This window comes from Protopterus annectens, chromosome 17.part0 (genome assembly GCF_019279795.1).
Source record: "Protopterus annectens isolate FY-2018-M chromosome 17.part0, PAN1.0, whole genome shotgun sequence".
In the NCBI taxonomy this organism is placed as follows: domain Eukaryota; kingdom Metazoa; phylum Chordata; order Ceratodontiformes; family Protopteridae; genus Protopterus; species Protopterus annectens.
The window spans coordinates 601181375-601208189 of NC_056751.1; the positions used below are offsets into that span (position 1 = coordinate 601181375).

The window sequence follows — 26815 nt, forward strand, 5'->3', positions numbered from 1 at the left end:
CAAACAGACAATCTCCAAATGGATAGGAAATTGCATACGATACTGTTACTCCTTCCATGGAAAACCAATTCCACAGAACATAAGACCTCATTCTACAAGGGCAACAGCCACTACCACAGCCTTCTTACGAGGAGTGGCAACCAAGGACATTATTGAGGCGGCTACTTGGACCTCCGTGCATACATTTGCCAAGCATTATAATTTGCCTCTTTATTCCAGATCCCGAGCAGGGTTTGCCACTGCTGTACTGCAAGGGATCTTAAACACACCATAATCTACCTTTATCCTCCTCCCTAGTTGGCTATGGTATTCTACCCACTTGTTATGACTGCAGATGCATCCATGAAGGACATAGTACAGTTTTGTACCTACCATAAATGTAGATGTCCGAACTGGATAGCATCTGCAGTCAGGATTACCCTCCCTCCTTCCCTCTGTGGTACTCCTAGGGTGTTTACCCTCCTAATAGCTAGCTGTTGGGGAGTCTTTATGGTGTATTTGTTTGTATATATGTACATATATGCTTATTGTTGTGTTTACCTCTATCTATTTGGAAACATTGGCATCTATCCAAATTTTACCCTGCAAGAGGGCTACTGGCATCTGGGGCAAGAAACACTGAGGAAAATGGCGTCGGCTGATGCTTTTATACCCGAAGACCAACAGAGATGACGTCGGGTGGAGTGCGACATCAGCCGAAGCCGGACCCGGACTTTGGAATCCGGCCGACTGCAGGGCTGCCTGACGACAGGACAACCCACTTGTTATGACTGCAGATGCTATCCAGTTCGGACATCTACATTTATGGTAGGTACAAAACTGTACTTTTTGTACCTACCATAAATGTAGATGTTCGAGTGTTCACCCTGCTGCAGTCCAGGTTACCCTCCCTCCATCCCCTCTGATCTACTGGCTAAATCTCTTCCATGCCTTACTGATGTATTTCCTTATAGCTGAAGGGATTTTGTGTTTGTGCAGAGGTTACTCCATTTGGTACTAATTTCTGACCACCTTTTTGGGGGCACCTGACATCTGGGGCAAGAAAAACTGAAGAAAATGGCGTCTGATGCATTATATATACCCCTGGCGCACTGACGTCAGGGAAGAGGTGACAGCAACCGACGCCGGACCAAGACTTTGGAATTCCGGCCAATTGCGGGACTGCCTGACGACAGGATAACCCAAGTGTGATGACTGCAGCAGGGTGAATACTCAAACATCTACATTTATGGTAGGTACAAAACTGTACTTTCAGTATACACCTTCACCAAACACCATCACTTACCACTTTACTCTAAGTCTAAAGCTGGCTTCGCCACTGCAGTTTTGCAGGGCCTTCTAACCTCCTCTAACCCTGTTTGACTCCACCTCCCATCCTTAGCTTTGGGATTCAACCCAAGTGTGATGACTGCAGCAGGGTAACACGATGAACATAGTACAGTTTTGTACCTACCATAAATGTAAGTGTTCGAGTGTTTACCCTGCTGCAGTCCAGGTTACCCTCCCTCCATCCCCTCTGACCTAACTGAAACCTTTCAATACCTTACAATTTGATACAACCTTTGTGGTGTATTTGCTTATAGCTGGAGGGATGTTTTGTTTGTGCTAAACTTTTATTACTGGTACTATCTACTGATCACCTTTTGGGGGAGCACCTGACATCTGGGGAAAGAAAAACTGAAGAAAATGGCGTTGGATGCCTCTTATATACCCCTGGCGCATTGACATCAGGGAAGGGGTGACAGCAACCGACGCCAGACCAAGACTTTGGAATTCAGGCCGACTGCGGGACCGCCTGACGACAGGATAACCCAAGTGTGATGACTGCAGCAAGGTATACACTCGAACATCTACATTTATGGTAGGTACAAAACTGTACTTTTTTCTATGTTTGTGAAGGGTTTTAGGGTCGGGTTCATGTTAGGGGTATAACAAACTTGATTGGGGGGAGGAAAGGAGATGGAGGGGCATTATAGGTAAGGGGAGGAGCTTGGAGCTTGGCTCAGTTGCTGGTGAAACTGCCGTTTCGGATCCGACATCCCACAGGTTGATGTCAAATGAAGTTTTAAGTACTCAGATGGAATATTATGATGAGTACATACCTTCTTTTTCTGGACCCAGCTCTAGTTCTTTCTCACCCAGAAGGAATGGTTCATATTAATCTCCAGCATCTCAAGCTCACTGTGTGGCTTCTCCAATTTCCTTGATTGCCAGGCTTTCTTCTCTTACATCACTGGTATGACAAATCATTTAGCTCATCAAAAGCCTTCAACTAGAAACCTGTACCGTAGTAAATGGGAATAATTTGCCAGATGGGCTCTTGACAGTAATATTGACCCTTATGCAGCTTCTGTGAATAAATTTTTAGAATTTCTGACCTGTCTTTATCAGTTTGGTTCTTCAGGTTCCACCATTAGAGTACACCTAACTGCGATATCCAATGTCCATATTGTTTCTGATGGGTCTTCATTGATGTCTCATAAACTGAGCAAGACCTTTTTGAAAGGAACTCTTATGCTATGGCCCCCCGTTAAAAAACCCAGGGCTCCATGTTTATTAATCCCTACGTCACTCAGTGGGTTGCCAACTGGCGTACTGACAGAACCCACACTGTAAAAGTCGCCAACTCCAAATCCAGCTCCAGACAAGTGACAAGCGGAGTACCTCATGGTGCAGTTCTGGGACCGCTCTTGTTTGGTATCTACTTCTCTGAAATACAGGCCAACACTAAGTGTTTCTGGTTAACAAAGTTCACTGATTAATGCAAACTGGGAGCCATTATTGAATCCCCAAATGATGTGGCTACTTTACAAAAGGGCCGTACAGAAACAGATGCTTGGTGCCAGAGCTGTGGGCTCAAGCTCAATGCCAAGAAATGTATAGATGTGAAATTGTTCAATCTCGTCATTTGTTCTTACACACGGGTTCGAAGCCGAGTCGGCCGCATCACTAGCTCCGCATCTTCGAGAAAGCTCGAGGCACAGTAATATCCCATGATCCCCAGGTGCTAACCCTCAGATCTAGTTTGCTGCTAGCAGAAGATCGCATATGAGAGGCTCGGGCCAGTATATTTTTTCTATATTCTTAATATATATTTCTTTTTATAGACTTATAGTTATTTCTTAGTGTTTAAAATAAATAATATAGTATAGGGGTATTATTTGTGACTGTATTTAGACTAGATTAGTTAGTTTAATTTTTTCTAGTTAAGGCCTGCGGGTTTTTTCTGTCAGGATTGACAGTACTTTAAATATTTTTTGCCTTAACTCTCTTTTTCTTCAATATACATATATATATATATATATATATATATATATATATTAATTATAGTGTGCTGTGTGTTTTGGATTTTATATATATATTGGGTCAGAATTAAACTGTTGGTTATTATAATTATTCTAGACTTTTAAAAAATGTTTACACTTAGATTTATATAGTGTGTTTCTTAAGTGTGCTGTGTTTTTTGGACTGTTTCTATATATATATATATATATATTTTTTTTTGCAAAATGTCAGAGAAAGCCAAATCAGGCTTTAAAAGGTGTCAGTGCGGACAGAAGATGTCCATTACTGACAACCACTCATCCTGTGTCTACTGTCTTGGCCCTCTCCACTTGCAGGAAGACTGATGTCCTTCAAGAATGCAACTGCAGTCATAACATATGGGTTGTCCTGCCTCAGGCAGCCCTCGGTCGGCAGGATTCCAAAGTCTGGGTCCGGCGGCTGATGTCGCATTTCTCTCCGACGTCAGAGCGGCTGGAGTACATAAGCATCAGCCGACGCCATTTTCTTCAGTCTTTCTTGCCGCGCAGTGCCCAAAGCAGAAACAGTTCGCAAGTGCCGGTCGGTCAGCTCCTGTATTCTTCGATTCCGAAGTCATCAAAAAAGCTAAGTACCCCGTTGGGGACCTTTTCTTGCCTCAGCCGATGTCAGAAATTACTGAAAAAGTTAATAATTGTTTGTCTTGTGGTAAACAAATACCTCATAAGGATTTCCACTCTTACTGCCTTCCTTGCCTTGGCCCAGACCACGACGTCTCGGCCTGTGCCGCCTGTGCTCGCTTCAGTAAGCGCACTCTTAGGCGCCGGGCGGAGTTCGCTGAAGACTTTTTCGGCAAAAAATTTAATTATACAGTGCCGTCGGAACTACCGACATCGCAGACTCCTAAGAAACGAAAAGACCGGGACCGACATCCTCGGCCCGCGTCTTCCACCGACTCCACACCAAAACATACCGCGAGTGCCCCGGTTCCCCCTGACGCGGTTATTTCACCGCTCCGAACCAAAGACACCACATTACCGATACCGGAGACCACACCGACGCCAGTTATTGATTTTCCTCCGGATACTGAAACCGAGGAAATGCCCGGGACCATTGCTGTGGATAAGGTCACTCCTGCACGTGGAGCTGCTAGGCCTCCTATGGCCATGTCTATTAACGCCTACACATGTGCTAAGGCAGCCAGCAAGACCAAGCACCTTACTGCTAAAGCCTTACCTCAGCCTACTCCTGAAACACAAATCATGACTATGGCCGCAGACTTAATTTCCATGATCAGAGGTTCCCAGCTTCATCCTGAAAGAGGATCCCAGCCTCCTTCTGATAAGAGGCCCCGGGTTGAACCCTCTGACCCTATCCCTTCAGATGAAGATTCTGAGGACTCTCTCCACTCAGATGGCCAGGAAGAGCCCTTCCAGACTATGAGGACTCGGATGCAGAGGAATCCATCCCCTCAGCCTCCCCTCCTGAGGATATTTCTTTTGGGGAAGTTCTGCATTCCATGAGGGAACATTTTAAGTGGCAAGGCCAGGAATATTCTGATTCCAGAAAGCGCCTTCGAACCTTCCTTAAAAAGCCCTAACACAGGCCCTTGGCTATACATCCTGTGCTTGATGTTTTGGATGATCTATACTCTGACTCCAGTGTTACCCCGGATACTCTCCCTCCTGCTCCTGCCAAGCCAGACAGATACTATAGGGTCCCAGAAACACATTCTCATTTCTTTAGGGCCCATGCTGTTGATTTAGAAACTATTTCTCAGGGACCTAAAGGGGTTTCAGCAACCACCTCCAAAAATCCTTTGCCTTCCAACAGGGAAGCTAGGTCATTAGAGAGATGGGGGAAAAAGGTCTACACCTCCACTACGTTATCTATGAGAGCTCTGAATTGCCTCTTTCATATGTTTCAATATCAGGATTACCTGTTAGATGAGTCACAGAAAACATTGGCCTCTCCTGAACCTTTAGACAGGAAGTCTTTGCAGGAGGCTGTACATAATTCTCAGCAAGTTAGCAATCATTTTCTGCAGTGTGGATATGATGCATTGGAAGCTTCATGTAGGGCAGCTATGACAGGGGCGGTCATTCGTAGACATGTATGGTTAAATGAACAGCCTCTATCAGATCATGTTAAGGCAAAACTTCTTGATGCACCCTTGGAAAAGAACAAGCTTTTTGGTGCTAATGCTAAAGATGTGTTAAAGTCCATTGAGGAAAAAGCAAAGTCAGTTCAGACAGTCAAAGATTTCCTCCAGGTTCAGCCACCCAGATTCAGCAGGAATTGGCCTTCTAAAAACTGGTCCTTTCCTAATCCTGAAAGATTTCAAAGGGGTAAAAACAGGCGTGGCTGAGGAAGAGGACAATACAGAGGTTCCTACAGGGGATGACAATGGCAACCAGCAAACCAAAGAAGTGACACAGGGGTCACTCCTGCCCCACAGGGACAATCTCAATGACTTTCCTCTACTTCCGCTGACCATGGAGCAAATAGAAGCTCCTTTGGGCAGAAAAATATCTCTGTTTTCAGACAATTGGCACAGATTGACAAAGGACGAATGGATTTTGGACATTATAGACCAAGGTTACAGGATGTCCTTCAAGGATGCATCTGCAGTCCTTACAAATGGGTTGTCCTGTCGTCAGGCAGCCCTTCGGTCGGCCGGATTCCAAAGTCTGGGTCTGGCTTCGGCTGGTGTCGCACTTCACCCGACGTCATAGCTGCAGTTTTTCGGGTATAAAGGCATCAGCCGATGCCATTTTCCTCAGTCTTTCTTGCCGCGTGGCGCCCGAAGCAGAAGCTGTTCGCAAGTGCCGGTCGGTCAGATCCAGAGATTACTACTACCCAATACTACTTCGAAGACTTCTAAAAAGCTAAGTACCCCGTTGGGGACTCTTTCTTGCCTCAGCCGATGTCAGAAAAAGTGAATAACTGTTTAACTTGTGGGAAACAAATACCTCATAAAGATTTCCACTCTTACTGCTTGCCTTGTTTAGGCCCAGACCACGACGTAGCAGCTTGTTTAGCCTGTGCTTCTTTTAACCGACGGACGCTTAGACGTCGGTCGGAGTTTGCTGAACAGTTTTTCGGCTCTGATTTTGCTTATATTATGCAGTCGGATCCTCCGACTACACAAATATCCAAAAAACGCAAAGAAAAGGACCGACACTCGCGGTCCGCGGTTTCGGCCGAAACTGCGGTTAAGCAAACCGCGAGTGTCTCGGTTTCGGCCGAAACCGAGCAAGCGGTTCTTTCTTCAGCCGAAACCATGCCTTCTACCGAGGCCTCTTCTAACCTGGCAGAAACGGCTTCTGAAACCCAACCTGCTGTTGTGGTTTCTCAGGAATTATCGGACACTATTGCCTTGGATGTATCTATCCCTGCACGTGGAGCTGCTAGGCCTCCTGCAGCCATGTCCATTAAGGCCTTTGCTAGGGCTAAAGCAGCTAAAGCTACTAAGACTGTGCCTGTTAAGCCCCCCCTCTCACAGGCCCAGCTCCAGTTCCCAAATGCTTTCTCTGGCAGAGGATCTCATTTCTTTAATTAGGGGATCCCAACCTCATCCAGACAGGGCCTCTCATCCACCTCCAGAGAAGAGACCTAGAGCAGAGCCCCCTGTGCCAGTGTCCACTGATGATTCCTCTGATGATTCAGACAATACAGACCCTCCAGAGGCTCCTTATTCCCCTTACGAAGACTCTGATGCTGAAGAGTCTATCCCTTCTGCCTCTCCACCTGAGGAATTTTCCTTTGGGGAAACCTTACATGCCATGAGGGAACAATTTCAGTGGCAGGGCCAAGATTTCTCAGACTCCAGGAAAAGGCTTAGAACATTTTTGCATTTACCACAACATAGGCCTTTGGCTATACTTCCAGTTCTTTCTGTTGTAGATGATGCATTTAATGATGCTTGTACTGCTCCTGATTCATTACCTCCAGCCCCTGCTAAGCCCGATAGGTTCTACAGGGTCCCGGACACACATCACCATTTATACAAGGCTCCCTTTGCAGATCCCGAGACTATCTCCCAGGGGCCTAAGGCAGTAGCATCTACCTCTGCTAAAAATCCCCTCCCCTCTGAAAGGGAATCCAGGTCCTTAGAGAGATGGGGTAAAAAAGTATACACCTCTGCTACTCTGTCAGCTAGGGCCTTGAACTGTCAGTTTCATATGATCCAATATCAGGAGTTTATGCTTGATCAGTTAACTAAAAAACTGTCCTCTGATGAACCTTTAGATAAGAAATATGTTCAGGAAATGGTACATAACATTCAGCAAGTTAGTAACCATTCTTTAAAATGCGGCTATGATGCACTGGAGGCTTCCTTTAGATCAGCCATGACTGGCACAGCTATCAGAAGGCATGCATGGTTGAAAGAACAGGCCTTACCGGACCATGTCAAATCAAAACTATTAGATGCTCCCATGGACAAGGTCAACTTATTTGGTTCTCCTGCACAGCAGGTACTGAAGAAAATGGAAGAGAAGGCAAAATCTGTACAAACAGTGAAAGACTTCTTGCAGGTCCAACCGCCAAGGTTTAGCAGGAACTGGCCCTCCAAAAATTGGTCCTTTCTAGACTCCTCTAAAGCACAGAGAGGCAGGAATAGGCGTTCAAGAGGCAGAAATCAATCCAGGGGTGCCTACAGGGGACGCCAGTGGCAGGGCAACAACCAGCGAGGCACAGACACAGCCACCACCACTGCAACAGGACAATCACAGTGACTTGGCTCTGGCACCGCCTACCAGGGAACAACTAGCAGCACCCTTAGGCGGAAAGTTAGCCTTATTTTCAAGGAACTGGCATTACATCACAAGGGACAAGTGGATTTTGCAAACTATAGACCAAGGCTACAGGTTTCATTTCCATACTCTTCCAGGAAAAAGAGGAATGCCAAACCAACCACCAAATCAAAAGGCAGAAGCTCTAAAACAAATAGCTCAATTAGTAAAAATGAGAGCTGTGGAAAAGGTACCATCTATGGAACAAGGAAAGGGATTTTACTCCAGACTCTTCCTGGTACCAAGAAAAAAGAAAAAATGGAGGCCTATTCTCGACCTGTCCGCTTTAAACACATTCCTCATTGTTCCAAAATTCAAAATGCTGACACTACAGCAGCTTCTTCCCATGCTGGGCAAGGAGTCTTGGCTGGTAACTCTAGATCTCAAGGAGGCATACCTGCACGTCCCCATACGACCAAATTGCAGAAGATACCTCAGATTTCTTGCAGTATCAGAGCATTATCAGTTCTCAGCATTGCCTTTTGGCTTATCTACTGCGCCCAGAGTGTTCACGAAATGCCTGGCATCAGTAATCGCTCATTGCAGACTTCAGGGAATCCAAATTTATCCCTACCTGGACGACTGCCTGATACAAGCGGACAACAAAAACAAGCTAACAGAAGACTTACAAAGTCATTTACTTGCTGCAAGCCCTGGGATATACAGTCAATATAAAAAAGTCAAGGCTGATACCATCCGAAAGAATAACCTTTTTGGGTGCAGAGCTGGACACATCAAAGCAGATGGCATTCCTAACTGTAGAAAAACAAGAACAACTTCCTCTCTACTTCTTGGCATTAACAAAACAGAACCATCTAACAGCAAGAAAAGTGCTGCAAGCCTTGGGCTTCATGGCATCCTGCATAATTCTGGTCCCTCATGCCAGACTGCATATGAGAAAGCTGCAGTGGTACCTGAAGAATTTATGGTCTCAACACAAACACAGCCTAGAAACCAAAATTCCACTAATACCATGCCTGAAGCAAGAGTTCCTATGGTGGGCTCAGGCCTGTCAAACAAACACAGGACTGCCCTTCTACAGCACTCAACCAAGCCAAACCATAACAACGGACGCCTCAGACCTCGGTTGGGGGGCCCACATGCTGGACAAGTGCATACAAGGCTTATGGACTCAAGATCAGCTGCACCTACACATAAATCTAAAGGAAATGCTGGCAGTAAAATTGGCAATCCAGACATTCAGACCATTTCTCCAAGAAGGACAGTTGATGATAAGGACAGACAACACCACAGTTATGTGGTACATCAACAAACAGGGAGGCACACATTCATACCCTCTATGCCGGATGGCACTGGACCTATGGAATGTGGCTCTCAGCTACAACATTCACTTACAAGCAATTTTTGTACCGGGAAAAGAAAACATTCTAGCAGACATATTAAGCAGAACTACCTCGGATGCCCACGAATGGATGCTGCACCCGGACATCTTCAAAGCCATCACAAGAAAATGGGGACTACCACAAATAGACTTATTTGCATCCCCACTCAATCACCAGCTAAAGAAATTCTGCACAAGGACGTACCACCCACTTGCTTGGAAGGTGGACTCCCTATCTTTCAGTTGGAAAAACCTGACAGCATATGCATTCCCTCCACTTCCTTTGATGCACAAGGTGCTATTGAAGATCAAAGAGGAACGTCCAAGGATCATCCTGATAGCTCCAGACTGGCCAAGACAACATTGGTACCCATTACTGTGGAGCATGTCTCGGGAACAAATGTGGACACTACCCCTGATACCATTGCTGTTAACACAGAACAACTACAACATCCTGCATCCAAATCTGAAAACTCTGCAGCTGACTGCCTGGAACATTACATAAGAGCAATTAACCCAAATTTATCCCAAAGGGTTAAAGACATTATCCTTGAGGCTCGCAGACCTTCAACAAGAAAGAATTATGCAGCAAAATGGAAAAGATATCTCATTTGGAGTACTGCAAAGGGAAAAGATGTGTCACTGATAAACATAGCCAACATCCTGGAGTACTTGGCAGAGCTCTTCCATACAGGCCTGTCCTATTCTTCCATCAAGATACATGCATCAGCTATTTCGGCAGAATACAGCTTGGATCCTCCTGTCTTCTCACATCCTCTGCTCAGGCAGTTTCTGAGAGGAATTAAAAATGTAAAACCTCCAAGGAAACCACCATTGCCAACATGGGACTTGAACTTTGTGCTAGAAAAATTGACACTTCCTCCTTTCGAACCAGCAGCAACAGCAGAATTACAATACTTATCCTGGAAGACTGCTTTCCTGCTGGCAATCACCTCAGCAAGAAGGGTTTCTGAACTACAGGCATTAATGGCAGTGCAACCCTTCCTGATCTTCCATCAGGATAGAGTGTCCATGAGAACAAATCCTACATTTATGCCTAAGGTGGTATCCAGAGTGTCATTAAACCAGGCTATCCACCTACCTACATTCTTACCAAACCCACAGAACAGGGGAGAAAGACTGTTGCATACCTTGGATGTACATAGACAATTACGCTACTACCTGGACAGAACCAAGTGCAATAGAAAAACTGACCAGCTTCTGGTAGCATATGCAACAGGTAGGGAAGGAAAAGCAATTTCAAAGCAGACAATCTCCAAGTGGATAGGAAATTGCATTAGATTTTGTTACTCCTTCCATGGAAAGAAAACTCCTGAGAACATCAGGCCTCACTCCACAAGGGCTACAGCCACTACTACAGCTTTCTTACGAGGGGTGGCTACCAAGGACATTATAGAGGCTGCTACTTGGACCCCCGTGCATACATTTGCCAAGCATTATAATTTACCTCTATACTCTAGATCCCGAGCAGGTTTTGCCACTGCTGTTTTGCAAGGGATCCTAACTACACCATAATCTCTCTTTTTTCCTCCTCCCCTAGTTTAGCTATGGTATTCTACCCATTTGTAAGGACTGCAGATGCATCCTTGAAGGACATAGTACAGTTTTCTACCTACCATAAATGTAGATGTCCGATAGGAATGCATCTGCAGTCAGGATTACCCACCCGCCTTCCCCTCTGTGGTACTCCTAGGGTATTTACCATCTTTTAGCTAGCTTGGGGGGGATCTATTATGGTGTATTTGTTTGTATATATATACATACATGCTTATTTTATGTGTTTGCTCTCTACTTTTTGGAAACATTGGCATTTATCCAAATTTAGCCATCCAAGAGGGCACCTGGCATCTGGGGCAAGAAACACTGAGGAAAATGGCGTCGGCTGATGCCTTTATACCCGAAAAACTGCAGCTATGACGTCGGGTGAAGTGCGACACCAGCCGAAGCCAGACCCAGACTTTGGAATCCGGCCGACCGAAGGGCTGCCTGACGACAGGACAACCCATTTGTAAGGACTGCAGATGCATTCCTATCGGACATCTACATTTATGGTAGGTACAAAACTGTACTTTCCACTTTCATACCTTACCAAGAAAACAAGGCATGCCAAACCTACCACAAAACCAGAGGGCAGAGGCTATCAAGCAAATTTCTCTGCTTGCTCAGATCAAAGCAGTAGAAAGAGTTCCACAACAAGAACAAGGCCAGGGGCTTTACTCAAGACTGTTCCTTGTTCCAAGAAAAGAAACTCAATGGAGACCAATACTGGATTTGTCCGCATTAAACACTTTTCTCATAGTACCAAAGTTCAAAATGCTGACTCTACAGCAACTCCTTCCCATGCTGGGCAAGGGGTCTTGGCTGATTACTCTGGACCTCAAGGAGGCATACCTGCATGTCCCTATCGGACACAGCTGCAGAAGATACCTCAGATTTCTTGCAGGGCCAGAGCATTATCAATTCTCAGCATTGCCATTTGGCTTATCTACTGCGCCCAGAGTATTCACAAAATGCCTGGCTTCAGTAATTGCTCATTGCAGGCTCCAGGGGATCCAAATTTACCCGTACCTGGACGACTGCCTTATACAAGCGGACGACAAATTGATTTTTGACAAAAAACTTGAACTATGTCATACAATTGCTACAGGCTGTGGGATACACAGTCAACTTCCAAAAGTCAAGACTTCAGCCATCCCAGCAAATAACCTTCTTAGGAGCCAAACTAGACACAGCCTCTCAAATGGCTTACCTGACAGAAGACAAGCAAGAGAAGTTAACTCACTATTTCAAAGGTTTGGCAAAGCTCACCCAGATGACTGCAAATAGATTCCTACAGGCCCTGGGTTACATGGCATCCTGCATTCTCCTGGTTCCATTAGCAAGACTACACATGAGAAAGCTTCAATGGTACCTAAAAAACTTATGGTCTCAGCACAGCAACAACCTAGAGACAACCATACCGCTCATTCCATGCCTACAAAAGGAATTTCTATGGTGGGCCTCTGTAAGCCAGGCGAACACAGGTATGTCATTCAAAAAACAACACCACTGTGATGTGGTACATAAACAAGCAGGGGGGCACCCATTCTTACCTCCTTTGCAGACTGACAATGAATCTTTGGGAAAAACCGCTGAGCCTAAACATACAGTTGCAATCCCAGTTTGTTCTAGGCAAAGACAATGTGCTGGCGGACAGCCTAAGCAGGAATTTCATAGACCCCCACGAGTGGAGGTTACATCCAAAAATATTCATACGACTCACCTCGACATGGGGCAGGCCAGAAGTAGACCTATTTGCCTCCCACCTCAACCATCATCTACGAAAATTCTGTTCAAGGACATATCATCCACAAGCATGGAAAAATAGATGCTCTTTCATTCAACTGGAACTTCCTAAAAATCTATGCATTCCCACCTCTGCCACTGATGACCACAGTATTACTAAAGATCAAAGCAGAGAAGACAAGGGGATCCTAATAGCTCCAGACTGGCCAAGACAACACTGGTACCCACTACTACGGAGCATATGTCACAACAAAAAGTGGGCCCTTCCCCAATGGCCCCTACTTTTGACTCAATACAACTTCAAAGCAGTCCATCCCAACCTTCAGACGCTGCAGCTAACAGCTTGGGAGATCCCATGAATAATCTCAATCTATCTCTCTCCAAGGAAGTTCAGCGGATATTAACAGAAGCCCAAAGACCATCCACCAGAAAGGTTTACTCAGCAAAATGGAAGAGATTCAGCATTTGGAATACCAGCAAGGGCCATGATGCATCATTATTGAACATCCCACTCATCCTGGAATATTTGGCAGATATGCTACAGAATGGAATCTCATATTCTTCCATAAAGATACATGCTTCAGCTATTTCAGCTAGATATAACACTGATCCGCCTGTGTTTTCACATCCTTTGTTAAGGCAATTCCTTAGGGGAATCAAGAATATTAAGCCACCAAGAAAGGCTCCAGTACCAGTTTGGGACCTCAACTTTGTCCTAGAAAAACTGACTCTACCTCCCTTTGAGCCAGCAGCTTCTGTGGACTTACAATTTCTCTCATGGAAGACAGCTTTCCTGTTGGCAATTACATCAGCAAGAAGGGTTTCAGAACTACAGGCCCTAATGGCAATACCACCGTTCATAATCTTTCACAGAGACAGGGTCTCCTTAAGAACCAACCTTACCTTTATGCCAAAGGTGGTATCTAGGGTTTCTTTAAATCAAGCTATTCACCTGCCTACTTTCTTTCCCAATCCTGAGAGCAAAGGGGAAAGACTGTTGCATACCTTGGACATTCACAGACAACTTCGCTACTACCTGGACAGAACCAAGACCAGTAGGAAGTCTGATCAGCTTTTTGTAGCTTACGCCCCTGGAGTACAAGGAAAAGCAATTTCCAAACAGACTATTTCAAAATGGATTGGACATTGCATCAGATTTTGTTATTCCTTCCATGGAAAGAGTGTTCCAGCCAATGTCAGACCACACTCCACCAGAGCTACAGCCACCTCTACAGCATTCTTAAGAGGAGTGCCTACAAAAGACATTCTAGAAGCTGCTACATGGAGCTCCGTGCATACATTCTCCAAACACTACAATCTTCCTTTATACTCCAGATCCAGAGCAGGCTTTGCTTCAGCAGCCCTGCAGGGTTTGATAGCCACACCATCTCTTTCCTAGAGCATTCCTCCTCCCCCAGCTAAGCTATGGTATTCAACCCATATGTTATGACTGCAGTTGCATTCTTGAAGGACATAGTACAGTTTTGTACCTACCATAAATGTAGATGTCCGATAGATATGCAACTGCAGTCGGATTTTCCCTCCCTCCTTCCCCTCTATGCCTTGGGTCCACTCCTATCCCTGTTACTCTTAGCTGGGGATATCTGATGTTCTTCGTCTTCCATTGCTGCAGTCCTTACTATTGGGTATAGTCCGCATCCAGTCGGCCCGAATACCAGAGTATAAGGCTGACGTCGGTCAGGGCGCATTAGATTGACGTCAGCACGTCAGGGTACTAATGCGCATGACCGGCGTCATATCCTCAGTCTTTTTTGCCGCGAGATCCGATGCAGAAGCAGTTTTGCGAGTGCAGGTTGGCGTTCTGAAATATTTCCGCAACCGGAGTTTCAGACCGAATCAGAGTTGGCTAAGTACCCCGTTGGGGAACATTTTGGTTTTTTCTTGCCTCAGTATTTAACCGGATGTCAGAAAAAGTGTATAACTGTATTTCTTGTGGGAAACAAATACCTCATAGGGGTTACCATACATTGTGTATACCTTGTTTAGGGCCTGAGCACGACGTTGTTGGTTGCCGCTCTTGTGCTAGGTTTAACAAACGCACTATTGGGAGGAGGTTAGACTGTGCCAGATTTGTGTTTGGGAAGCGTTGCAATTATAAAATGCCGTCGGATGCTCCGACGCCCGCTTCATCCAGGAAGCACAAGGACTCAACGGCGAAGCCTAGGGTTGATGCACCGGCAGTCCCGGACGTCGGTTCTTTAGGTGGCTCAGTGGAGCCAGAGGTTTTGTCAGGAGTTTCTATGGAGTCTCAGGCAGAAACTTTACTGTTACAGGATGTTCCCTCTCCGGAGGCAGGCCAGGCTGAGGGGGCTTCTCAGGTAACTATTCTTCCCTCTCTTCCCACAGTAGTTAGAGCCTCTCCTTCTGTTGCCAAAACTTCTTTTAGGGTAGGCCAACTTCAGCTTTGGTAGGGGCTTCTCCTAGCCTTTCGGGTTCTGTACCTAAGAACCATCTGTTTAAAATGGCAGAAGATTTGATTGCTATGCTTAGAGGTTCTATGAGCCCTCCTGATAAGAGGCCTAGAGTGGAACCAGAGTTTGACAGCTTTGAACAGGGTTCAGGGGCTTCTGAGTCTTCTGCGGAAGATTTACAGGAGTATCCTCATTATTCTGATTCTGATGTGGATGATGCCACTCCTTCGGCTTCTCCTCCTGAGGATTTTTTTTTTTTTTTTTTCTCATTTTCAGAGACTCTGCATTCCATGTGGGAGCACTTTACATGGGAAGACCTGGATTACTCTGATTCCAGGAAGAGGCTTAGGGAATTCTTGTTTTTACCCCAGCATAGGCCCTTAGCTACGCCTCCTGCTCCTATTAAACCTGATAGGTACTATAGGGTGCCCGAAGCTCATAAGTATTTGTTTAAGAGTCCTAGGGCGGACCCAGAAACTGTTTCTCAGGGGCCTACATGTGTTACGGCCTCTGTGGTTTAAAATCCTGTTCCCACTGACAAAGAGGCAAGGGTGTTAGATAGGTGGGGTAAAACAGTGTATACTTCTTCCACTCTAGCCATGAGAGCGATGAATTGTCAGTTTCCCATGCTGAAATATCTGAATTATCTCCTTTCACAATTGAAATCTAAGGTGGATGCTTTGGCGGAAGGTATTGCTTGTACAGACTTGCTGGATTTAGTTTATGTGTCTGACCAAGTGGGCAAGCATTCTTTGCAATGTGGTTTTGATGCGGTGCAGGCCTCCTCGAGGGTGGCTGCCACTAGTTCTGTTCTTCGCAGGCATGCCTGGTTGAGGGATCAAAATTTGGCTGAGCATGTTAAGACAAGAATTTTGGATGCTCCTTTACAGTCTGATGTGTGGTTTGGTTCACCTGTGGAAGCAGTTTTAAAGGATATGGCGGACAAAGCTAAGTCTCTGCAAACTGTTACAGATTTTTTGCAGGTACAGCCACCGAAGTTTGGTAGAAATTGGCCTGCTAAGGGGTGGACATATCCTGCTTATGATTCCCGGTCTAGGGTTAGGCCTAGAACAGGGAGTTCACCTGCTCAGACTTCTGGTGAGGGCAGGGGTCAGTCCTTTCGGAAACAGACCCAATGGCCTGCCTTTTCAGCTGCCAGTAGATTCTCGTCTGGCAGCTCCGTTTGATGGACAACTGTCTCTTTTCAAAGAACATTGGGAGTTAATTACTCAAGACAGATGGGTGTTGGACATCATTCAGCCAGTCCCAGTCTCAGTAAGGGGCCTAGGATTTTATTCTCGCATGTTCCTAGTACCAAAGAAGGGGAACACGTGGAGACTGCTTTTGGATTTATCTCTCCTCAACACTTATCTGGACATTCCCAAGTTCAAGATGTTGACGTTACAACAGCTTTTACCCCTGCTGGGCGAAGATCACTGGATGGTAACTTTAGATCTCAAGGAAGCTTACCTTCATGTGCCTATCAGGCTAAGTTACAGGAAGTCTCTGCGGTTTCGAGCTGGAGATTCTCATTATCAGTTCTCTGCATTGCCCTTTGGCTTATCTACTGCGCCCAGAGTATTCACAAAGGTTCTGGCTCCAGTAATAGCTTACTTCAGGCTCCAAGGACTTCAAATCTATCCTTGTTTAGACAACTGCCTGATTCTGGCTCAAGAAAAGGAAGACCTTCTACAGCATCTGGAATATCTTATAGCAGTGCTACGATGCCTAGGGTATTCTGTGAACGAAATAAAGTCCAGTCTAGTACCCTCTATAGTGCTAAGATGCCTAGGGTATTCTGTGAACGAAATAAAGTCCAGTCTAGTACCCTCTCAAGACATGTGCTTTCTGGGTGTGAGACTGAATACAGCAGCCCAGATGGCCTTTTTAACCCCGGACAAACAAATGAGTCTGTCACTTTACTTCCATCAACTATCTCATCAGTCCGTGCTGACTGCAGAGACAGTCCTTCAAGCATTAGGGTTCATGGCATCTTGTATTCTGGTGCTTCCCAATGCCAAACTGCATATGAGGAAGCTGCAATGGTATCTCAAAAATGTATGGACACAGCACTGCCAGGATTTGGACACTGTCATTCAAATAATACCTTGCCTTCCAAATGAATTTTTTGTGGTGGGCTCAGGAATGTCACCTAAACAAGGGACTCTCTGTGACCCGGCCAGAGGCGAGTCAGATTTTAACGACAGATGCCTCGGACATTGCTTGGGGAGCTCATCTAAATGGAAAGTGGATACAAGACAAGTGGCCTGCCAGACTACAGCATCTACATATCAACATGAAGGAGATGTTAGCAGTCCAGTTTGCATAAATGGCTTTCAAGGAGTTCCTTCTTCCAGGGCAGGTGTTGATTCTAACAGACAACACAACTGTCATGTGGTACATCAACAAACAAGGGGGAACACATTCTTATCCTCTATGCAGGCAAGCAATGATTTTATGGGAGACTGCGCTCAGCTTGCAACTAACTCTTCAGGCAAGGTTTCTGCCGGGAGCATAGAACTCCTTAGCAGATGTGTTAAGCAGACAAATCATGGATCCCCACGAGTGGAAACTGGATCTTCATGTATTTCAGAAATTGACAGTGTCATGGGGAACTCCAGACATAGATCTGTTCGCTTCTCCACTTAACCACCAGCTGCCAAAGTTTTGCACAAAGGGGTTTCATCGCACAGCTTGGAAAGTGGATGCTCTTTCTTTCAGTTGGAAAAATCTTCATGTGTATGCCTTTCCACCTCTGCCTCTTCTTCCAAAGGTGCTCTTAAAGGTCAGACAAGACAGGCCAAGGATGATTTTAATAGCTCCAGATTGGCCTCGGCAACACTGGTACCCACTACTAAGGAGTCTGGTAAGGAAGCCTCCATGGCCTTTACCTTTGATTCCACATCTGTTATCTCAGAAGGACGGTCATCTGCTCAATGTCAAGCTTCACTCTCTTCATCTAACAGCCTGGCATATTCTGTGTTGACACACAGCAGGTCTCAACTTCCTCAGCAAGTTTTAAATGTGATTATGGAAGCTAGAAGACCTAGTACAAGGAAAGTGTATGCAGAAAAATGGAAGAGGTTTTTATTTTGGAGTACAGCAAAGAATTTGGAGATTTCTGAGCCTAATTTGAGTGTGGCTCTTCAATATCTTACTGAGTTATTGGACAAAGGTTTGTCCTTCTCTTCCATTAAGATTCATGCTGCAGCAATTTCAGCTCACTATGATTGTGACCCACCATTGTTTTCGCATCCTTTGTTCAAGCAGTTTCTTAGAGGGGCAAAGAATATAAGACCCCCACGTGGAGCTCCTACTCCTGCTTGGGATCTCAATTTTGTGTTGGAAAAACTTACTCTACAACCTTTTGAGCCTGCGGCTACTGCTGAATTGAAATACTTGTCATGGAAGACTGCTTTTCTGTTGGCTATTACTTCTGCAAGAAGGGTGTCTGAGTTGCAGGCCCTTATGGCAGTAGAGCCCTTTTTGATTTTCCATAAGGATAGGGTATCATTACGTACTAATCCTTCCTTTATGCCTAAGGTGGTTTCTAGTGTGGCTTTGATCCACACTATTCATTTGCCTACCTTTTATGCAGACCCCCAAATTAAAGGGGAAAAGATTTTGCGTACTTTAGATGTACACAGGCTATTGCGTTATTACTTACGCAGGACTAAGGATTTTAGGCAGTCTCAGCAGTTGTTTGTTTCTTTTGCTTTGAGTTCACAAGGCAAGCCTGTATCAAAACAAACTATTTCTGGGTGGATTGGCTTTTGCATTGCATTTTGTTATTCCCATCATGGCAAGGAGGTTCCAGCTGGGATTAGGCCTCATTCCACTAGGGATACTGCCACTTCAACAGCATTTCTACGGGGGGTGGCAACTAAGGATATTTTGGAAGCAGCTACTTGGAGTTCAGTGCATACTTTCTCTAAGCATTCTCACCTTCCTATCTACTCTAACTCTAGGGCTGGTTTTGCCACAGCTGTTTTGCAAGGCATGTTGTCAGCTCCTGCTTCTTTATGATTTGCCAGCCTCCCTTACCTCTGCTTTGGGATTCTACCCAATAGTAAGGACTGCAGCAATGGAAGACGAAGAACATAGTACAGTTTTGTACCTACCATAAATGTAGATGTTCGAGGATTCCATTGCTGCAGTCCAATTTACCCTCCCTCCTTCCCCTCTGTGTTTAGGGGTGGTTGTGTAGGTGATTTACCTGCTTATATTTTTGTATATATTGTTCATGTTTTGGTACAGGTATTTTGGGCCTTGTCTTTTTAGGGTCTTCTGACATCTGGGGCAAGAAAAGACTGAGGATATGACGCCGGTCATGCGCATTAGTACCCTGACGTGCTGACGTCAATCTAATGCGCCCTGACCGACGTCAGCCTTATACTCTGGTATTCGGGCCGACTGGATGCGGACTATACCCAATAGTAAGGACTGCAGCAATGGAATCCTCGAACATCTACATTTATGGTAGGTACAAAACTGTACTTTATGGTGTATCTGTTTATTGCTTACTTATTTGTCTAGAAACCTGTTTTTGTCTTCCGATTTGATTACAGCCTTCCTTGGAGGGCACCTGGCATCTGGGGCAAGAAACATTGAAGAAAATGGCGTCGGCTGATGCTTATGTACTCCAGCCGCTCTGACGTCGGAGAGAAATGCGACATCAGCCGACGTTGGACCCAGACTTTGGTATCCGGCCGACCGAGGGCTGCCTAAGGCAGGACAACCCATATGTTATGACTGCAGTTGCATATCTATCGGACATCTACATTTATGGTAGGTACAAAACTGTACTTTCCATTTGTCATTCCTTTAGTGTGAGGGTCATGCTGGAAAGACGCAGGAAGTTGGTTGACAGAGGGTTGCTTAAACCCGATTTTCAAGAGGCACTGGACAAGGCTGAACGGGTATCCAAGTCTTCGAAGGGGTCGAAGTCTTCAAGAGTGTCGGAGCCCAAGTCATTGGCTCCGAGCACCTCTTTTCAGATTCGGACGCCGGCTCCTACGACCTCGGTGCCAGGTGTCGAGCGTTTATCTCTGACCGAGACTCAGGTCTTGGAGCCGGTGTCAGAGGTACCACCGCCTTCTATCCTTCGCTCGGTGACTGCTTCGATCCCTTCGACCCGTTCTTCGAGGCCCCTGTCCGGCCCCGATGTGGATCGAGTGGTACAGAAGCTTATGGAGAACTCGGCTCTCTCCAAACTAATCGAGGTTTCATCCCACCTGGTTTCGAAACTCGAGACTATTCCCATTCCCTCAACACTTCCTCCTCTGAGACCCTTTGAGTCATCGGAGCTAGGAATCGAAGAACCGATGATTGTAGAGCCCTCGGTGCCAAAGCCTCCAGTAGCGCTATCGGCTCCGTTGACCTCCACTCCTTCGGAACCAGCCAGAGACTCTCGGAGCCGAAGATCTTTCCTGGATTCCGGGGGGGGGGGGCAGTCAAACCGAGGTATCGGTTTCCGACTCTTCCCATCAGTGCCTCGGCTCAGATCAGTTCGGATCCGTCCTAAGTGTCGGAGCCCGTGCTTCCGATTCCGGAGAAATGACCACCTTCTTCGGATCGGGTCGGATCTTCGGGTCGGGGCACCGGTGCCTTTTGACATCATGAGGAAGGTCTTGTCTGATCAGACACATACTTCATCAGTATCTTCTTCTCCTTTCCCAAAAGGTCCGCGTTCTGCTTCTGTGCCTTCGGCCCCTACCAAGTGTCGAGACCCAATGCCTCAGAAGTCCCCACAGGGCGACTCTGGTTCCTCAGATGCATACCCAGAAGCTCCCGCTGAGGATGTTCCGAGGAAACGATTGTGCAAGAGGAGGCACATCGATTCCCCCCAGGAATCTCTCACATCTGACACCGATTTTAGATGAAACAGAAGGGTCCCCCTCTGAGGATGTCTCATTTGCAGACATTTTGGAAATCCTGAAACAAAGGGGAGACTGGCAAACCCTTACCCCTTCTGTGGATGAATCGGTCTTGCTGAAGGCATTTGGGACTCAACCTTCTACCTCCTGGGTGACTTTGCCATTTGAAGATCTCATGGATCTAATAGCCCGGAGGGCTTGGGAAACGCCCGATACAGTGGAACCAGTCCCTCGTAAGCCAAATAAATACATGACGGCCCCCCAGGACAAATCTTATCTTACAAAAGGGGTTCCCGTGGATACTATGGTGGTGGTGGTGGCCACTAAGAAAGAGATGTCTGAATCATCTTCCTCTGTCCATCCTCCTAATAAGGATTCTAGGACGATGGACAGATATGGGAAGCGCATATTTAGTTCGGCGACTTTTTCCATCCGATCGCTCAACTACCTTGCGCATTTCACGCGTTTACAGAGAGATCTCATTAAGGAACTGGGAGATGCTCTCCAGGGAATCACAGATGCTGCTGTCGCCGAGAAAGTGACAGCACAATTTAACACCCTAAACTCCATAGTGAACTCGTCCATGAGGCTGATTTCATACACAGCCGAAGGGTCGAGTAGAGCGGCAGCTTCAGCGATCGCCCTAAGGAGGCAATCCCGGTTGCGCTTATGCTCCTTTGCGGAAGCCTTTAAGTCTTCCTTTGCCAACACCCCCTTTGATGGTGCCTCCTTGTTTGGGCCCAAAGTAAAAGAGACTCTCACGAGGTGTGAACAAGAAGGGAAGACCCTGTCTGCCGTAGGGGTCCGTTTTTCCATCCCATCTAGACCCTACCTTAAAGGGCAACGAGGAGGAAAAATGTGGTACCGAAAGACTCTGGGATCCTTTCAGCCCACCCAAAGTGACGCCCCCTCCAGAGGCAGAGGAGGGGGAAGAAACGGAAGACGCCGCCCAGCCGGCAGAGGGGGTCCACAAAATCAGGGCGACAGAGAGACTTTCTCTGGGAAGCCCTTCCAGCACTCCTGAGTGCAGGCCCAACTGTCCTACTCTGGAGGCAGTCGGGGGCCGCTTAGCTTTATACCCAAAGGCCTGGCTAAATCTTACATCAGATTCCTAGGTAAAAAGCATAGTTACCAGAGGCTACAACATTCCCTTCATCAAAATGCCACCCAACTCCAAAAAGCTCCCAGACATTCCACCCAGTCTGCGAGACCAGGCAACCGTAGAGATAAGATTGCTCGAAAACAGAGTCATCCAACCAGTCCCGGCGGACCAAATAGGATCCGGAACTTACTCAAGGTTCTTTTTAGTTCCAAAGAAAACAGGAGACTGGAGGCCAATTTCGGACCTCAGCAAATTAAATGCCTTCGTGAAAAAGGAAAAGTTCCGGATGGTCACGCTACAGTCAATCCTTCCCTTTCTGCAGAAGGGCGACTGGATGTGCTGTATAGATCTCAAAGACACGTACTACCATATCAAGATGGCCAGGGCGTCCAGAGATCATCTGCGCTTCCGGCTGGGAGCCAGTCATTTCCAGTTTCGCGCTCTGCCCTTTGGTTTCACCTCAGCCCCCAGGGTGTTCACCAAATGCATGGCAGTAGTAGCGTCTCACTTGAGACAAAAGGGATTCCGGGTGTTTCCTTATCTAGACGACTGGCTCCTATCCGCCAACACCGAGTACCGTCTTCTATAAGCCAGGGATTACACCATCAGTCTCTGCTCCTCGCTAGGCATAACGGTGAATTTTGGAAAGTCTGTCTTATCGCAGTCACAGCGTATCTTATTTATAGGAGCACAGCTAGACACCTGCCTGGCTCGAGTTACTCTCCCCCCACCAAGAGTGTCAGACCTCAGACATCAAATTTCGGTCCTTCTCCAGAGCAAGGCAGTCCCTGCATGACAAATATTAAGAGTACTAGGCTTGATAACAGCCTCCCTTATTGTAGTTCCCTTAGGCAGGATGCATATGAGGATTCTTCAATGGATGCTAGTCGCCCAGTGGTCGTATCGACAACTTCCACTATCTCACGAAATCTTGATCACAAATTTTTGCAAGAAGGACGCTTCCCTGATAGGGTGGGGGGGGGGGGATTTTTCAGGGACAAACAGACCAAGGTCAATGGTCCAACTTGGAGTACAATCTGCACATCAATGTTCTAGAGCTGAGGGCAGTGTTTCTAGCATTGCAACACTTTCACAAGTCCTTACCTCAGGGAACAGTGACAGTTCAGACAGACATGTCAGTGGTCTGGTACATAAACAAGCAAGGGGGAACCAGATCTTACCCGTTACGCAGAGAGGCCCTCAGAATTTGGCAATGGGCAAAGTCCACTGTACACTTTCTGATAGCAACGCACATCCCGGGGACTGCCAACGTAATCGTGGACAGGCTGAGCAGAGCCATCCTGTTCCCTCACGAGTGGTCCCTCAAACCTCGAGTGGCAGAAGAGATCTTCCGCAGATGGGGGGCCAGCCTTGCTGCGACCTGTTTGCATCCCCATTGAATGTCAAATGCAGAAGCTACTTTGCCCTGTTACCCCCTCCGGGGGGTGTCCCCAGGGACGCAGTGGTACACGATTGGCCCCCGGATCTCCTTTACGCTTTTCCTCCTGTTCCACTAATTCCCAGGTTCTTGCAGAAAGCCAAATGACTGGACAGGACCATAATACTGATAGCCCCATTCTGGCCTCGACAAATCTGGTTTCCCTTCCTTCAATCTCATCAAGTGGAAGAACCATGGATGCTGGACCCGGAGCCAGACCTGTTGACACATTCGTCGGGAGTTCCTCACACCTTCCTCAAGTCCCTCAAACTGACAGCTTGGCTGCTCCGCTTCCCATCTTAGCCAGGTCGGAGTTACTATCCCCTGCAGTACAACAAATTATTGTATCTTCTCACAAACCATCTACAAGGAAATTGTACAACAGCAAATGGAATCGTTTTGCGCACTGGGCCTCCAAACAAGGTATAGATCCATTCGGGGCTCCAGTACACAAGATACTAGATTTTCTTACCAAACTTTTTCAAGAAGGTGCATCAACGTCCCCGATAAGGGTTCAACTGGCGGCTATATCCAATTTTCATATTGGCCACGAAGATGGTTTTCTTATGTCCCACAGGCTTTGTAAAGCCTTCATGAAAGGTACCTTTCACCTCCGACCCTCCTTTCATAATCCAGTAGCCCCTTGGAATCTTAATCTCATGCTGTCACAACTCATGTTGCCCCCATTTGAACCAGCAGCCACAACTCCGTTAAAATTTCTTTCATGGAAAACACTTTTTCTGGTTGCCATCACTTCCGCCAGGAGAGTTTCAGAGTTGCAGGCTCTATCTATCCGACCCCTGTACATGATTTTTCATCCAGATAGAGTAACCTTGCGCACCAATCCGTCCTTCCTTCCGAAGGTTTGTTCGATTCAAAACATCAGTCAGTCTAGCGAACTACCTACCTTCTTCAAAAAACATTCCAATAAGTTAGAATACACATTGCACAAATTGGACGTTCACAGGCAACTGAGATTTTACTTACATAGGACAAAAGAGTACAGAAAGTCAGACCAACTATTTTTCTCATATGCTGACCAAAGGAAAGGACAGGCAGTAACGAAGGTTACCTTATCCAAATGGCTCTCAGATTGCATAAATTTTGTATATGCTGAATCGAAACAGCAACTCCCTTTCAAACCCAGAGCTCATTCTACAAGGGCGATCGCTACCTCTTCAGCCCATACTGCTCATTTGCTTTTAGATACCATTTGTGCAGCGGCAACTTGGGCAAAACCACATACTTTTATCACCCACTATAAACTAGACAAATGCTCCAGGGACAGGGCGACGTTTGGTTCCACTGTACTCAGGAATGTTCTCCCTTGAGCCACCCAGGAAAAAGGAGCTAGGGACGCTACCCGTGTGTAAGAACAAACGGCGAGATTGAACAATTTCACATTAAGAAGTTATGTTCTTACCATAACGTTCCATGTGAATTGTTCATCTCGCCTTTGTTCTTACATTCCCCCCCTCCATCCCCCGTCCTGCGGTCTGGGAGAACAGGTTCGACTGAATTCCTTTTCAGTCTTTTCTAGATATTGTTAGCATTCAGCTTATTCTTGTACATTAGTAATGGCATCTTTTCTCCTCTATTTGAGGGCAGGGTTCCAGACAGTGTGTAGTATCTGTTTATAAGTGTTCAAGGCACAGTTCTAAAGGGATTCTTCTGGTATAGCAAACTAGATCTTAGGGTTAGCACCCGAGGATCATGGGATATTACTGTGCCTTGAGCTTTCTCGAAGATGCAGAGCTAGTGATGCGGCCGACTCGGATCCGAGGATCGGCTCCGAACCCGTGTGTAAGAACAAAGGCGAGATGAACAATTCACATGGAACGTTATGGTAAGAACATAACTTCTTATTATCCCCTTTGTGAAAAAACATGTACCCATGCACACTAAACACCGAAAGTGTGATAAGAGACTTAGGGACACAGGTGGACAGTGGTCTCACCTTCGATAACCACATTGCCACAACAATCAGGAAATCCTTCTCTGTGGCACACCTCATCATTAAGGGCTTTTCATCCAGAAAAAAGGAGGTCATTGTCCCACTGTACTCATTCCTCATTAGACCCATTATAGAATACAACGCCCCGTTTGGTATGTACCTCTCAAGACATCTGCACAACCGGAAAGCACGCAGAAATACCTCACTAAAAGAATCACAGGCCTAAAGCAGATGCCCTACACTGATGGCCTTAAAAAAACTCCAGCTATACTCTGTCGCATATAGTCTACTCAAAGGCGATCTCTTCTTAACATACAAGGCCATGTCAAACCCAGAGCTGTTGGACATGCTCCACTTAAAGAAACCCCAATCCCTCAGAGCCACACGCTCCAGGGATCTAAACCTTGTCATCACAATAAATAACAAAATAAACATGCTGGAGGGATAAGTTCCTGACCCAGAGATTCCCCAGACTCTGGAATAGACTGAGCCCCACGGTTGAAGATTAGTGAAGATCAACAGCACAGGTGAAACGTTATGGTAAGACATTTCTCTACCTAGTCAGACTTGCAGGTCTCAGACCACGTACTGCTAGACTAATTTGTCACAAACTCCACATAGGCTATCCATGTCTGTAATCCATCTTTTTTTTCATTGGCTACTTAACTGTAATTACTATCGTCTCTGCAAAGCAGCCTAATATCATTAGCTGAACTACTACCCACAGATCTTTCAAACACAGCATTTCATCATCCCTACTACTAGAATTGGCTACTCTTAGCTTGACCTGTATTATATGACAGAGTAGTTAACATAGCTTTAGAATATCTTAAACATTTGCATCCATTGCAGATTAATTCCCCCTGGTAACTTGGTAAGTACATCAAACAGTGCACCTCAGTTAAAAAGCCGTACAAGCCAGATGGTGTATGTGGAAAATATTCAATTTTGAACTGATCCCCAACTGTCTGACTGGTGTTATGCAGTGATTGGAGCCTTTGCCAAAAATATGCTACTACAGGCAAGTCTGGATACCTTGAAACATGCCAAAAATGCTACTTGGAAATCCTAAAGGATTCTCAAATGAGGTAAATGCTCACTTACAGGAAGACCTCATGATTAATGTTGGGGGTAGGATTTGCAGTGGTAGTGTTGAGTGCACACTGTAATCCTCGCATACTGCAGGAGTGTTTTTGAGTCCTTTGTATTTTGGTAGTAAGATTTTTACCCCAGACTAAAGCTGTTAAGTGAAAATGAACACACTAGTTTGAATATTGAGTCCTCACCTGTTTGAATTTGCCCAGGGTC

General features: G+C 46.1%; 1 protein-coding gene across 1 annotated transcript in view; it reads left to right on the forward strand.

The window, feature by feature from the left end:
• Positions 1 to 26815, forward strand: part of PPP6R1 (protein phosphatase 6 regulatory subunit 1) — a 3522349-nt gene that overhangs the window by 1214367 nt on the left and 2281167 nt on the right. The window lies entirely within an intron of this gene.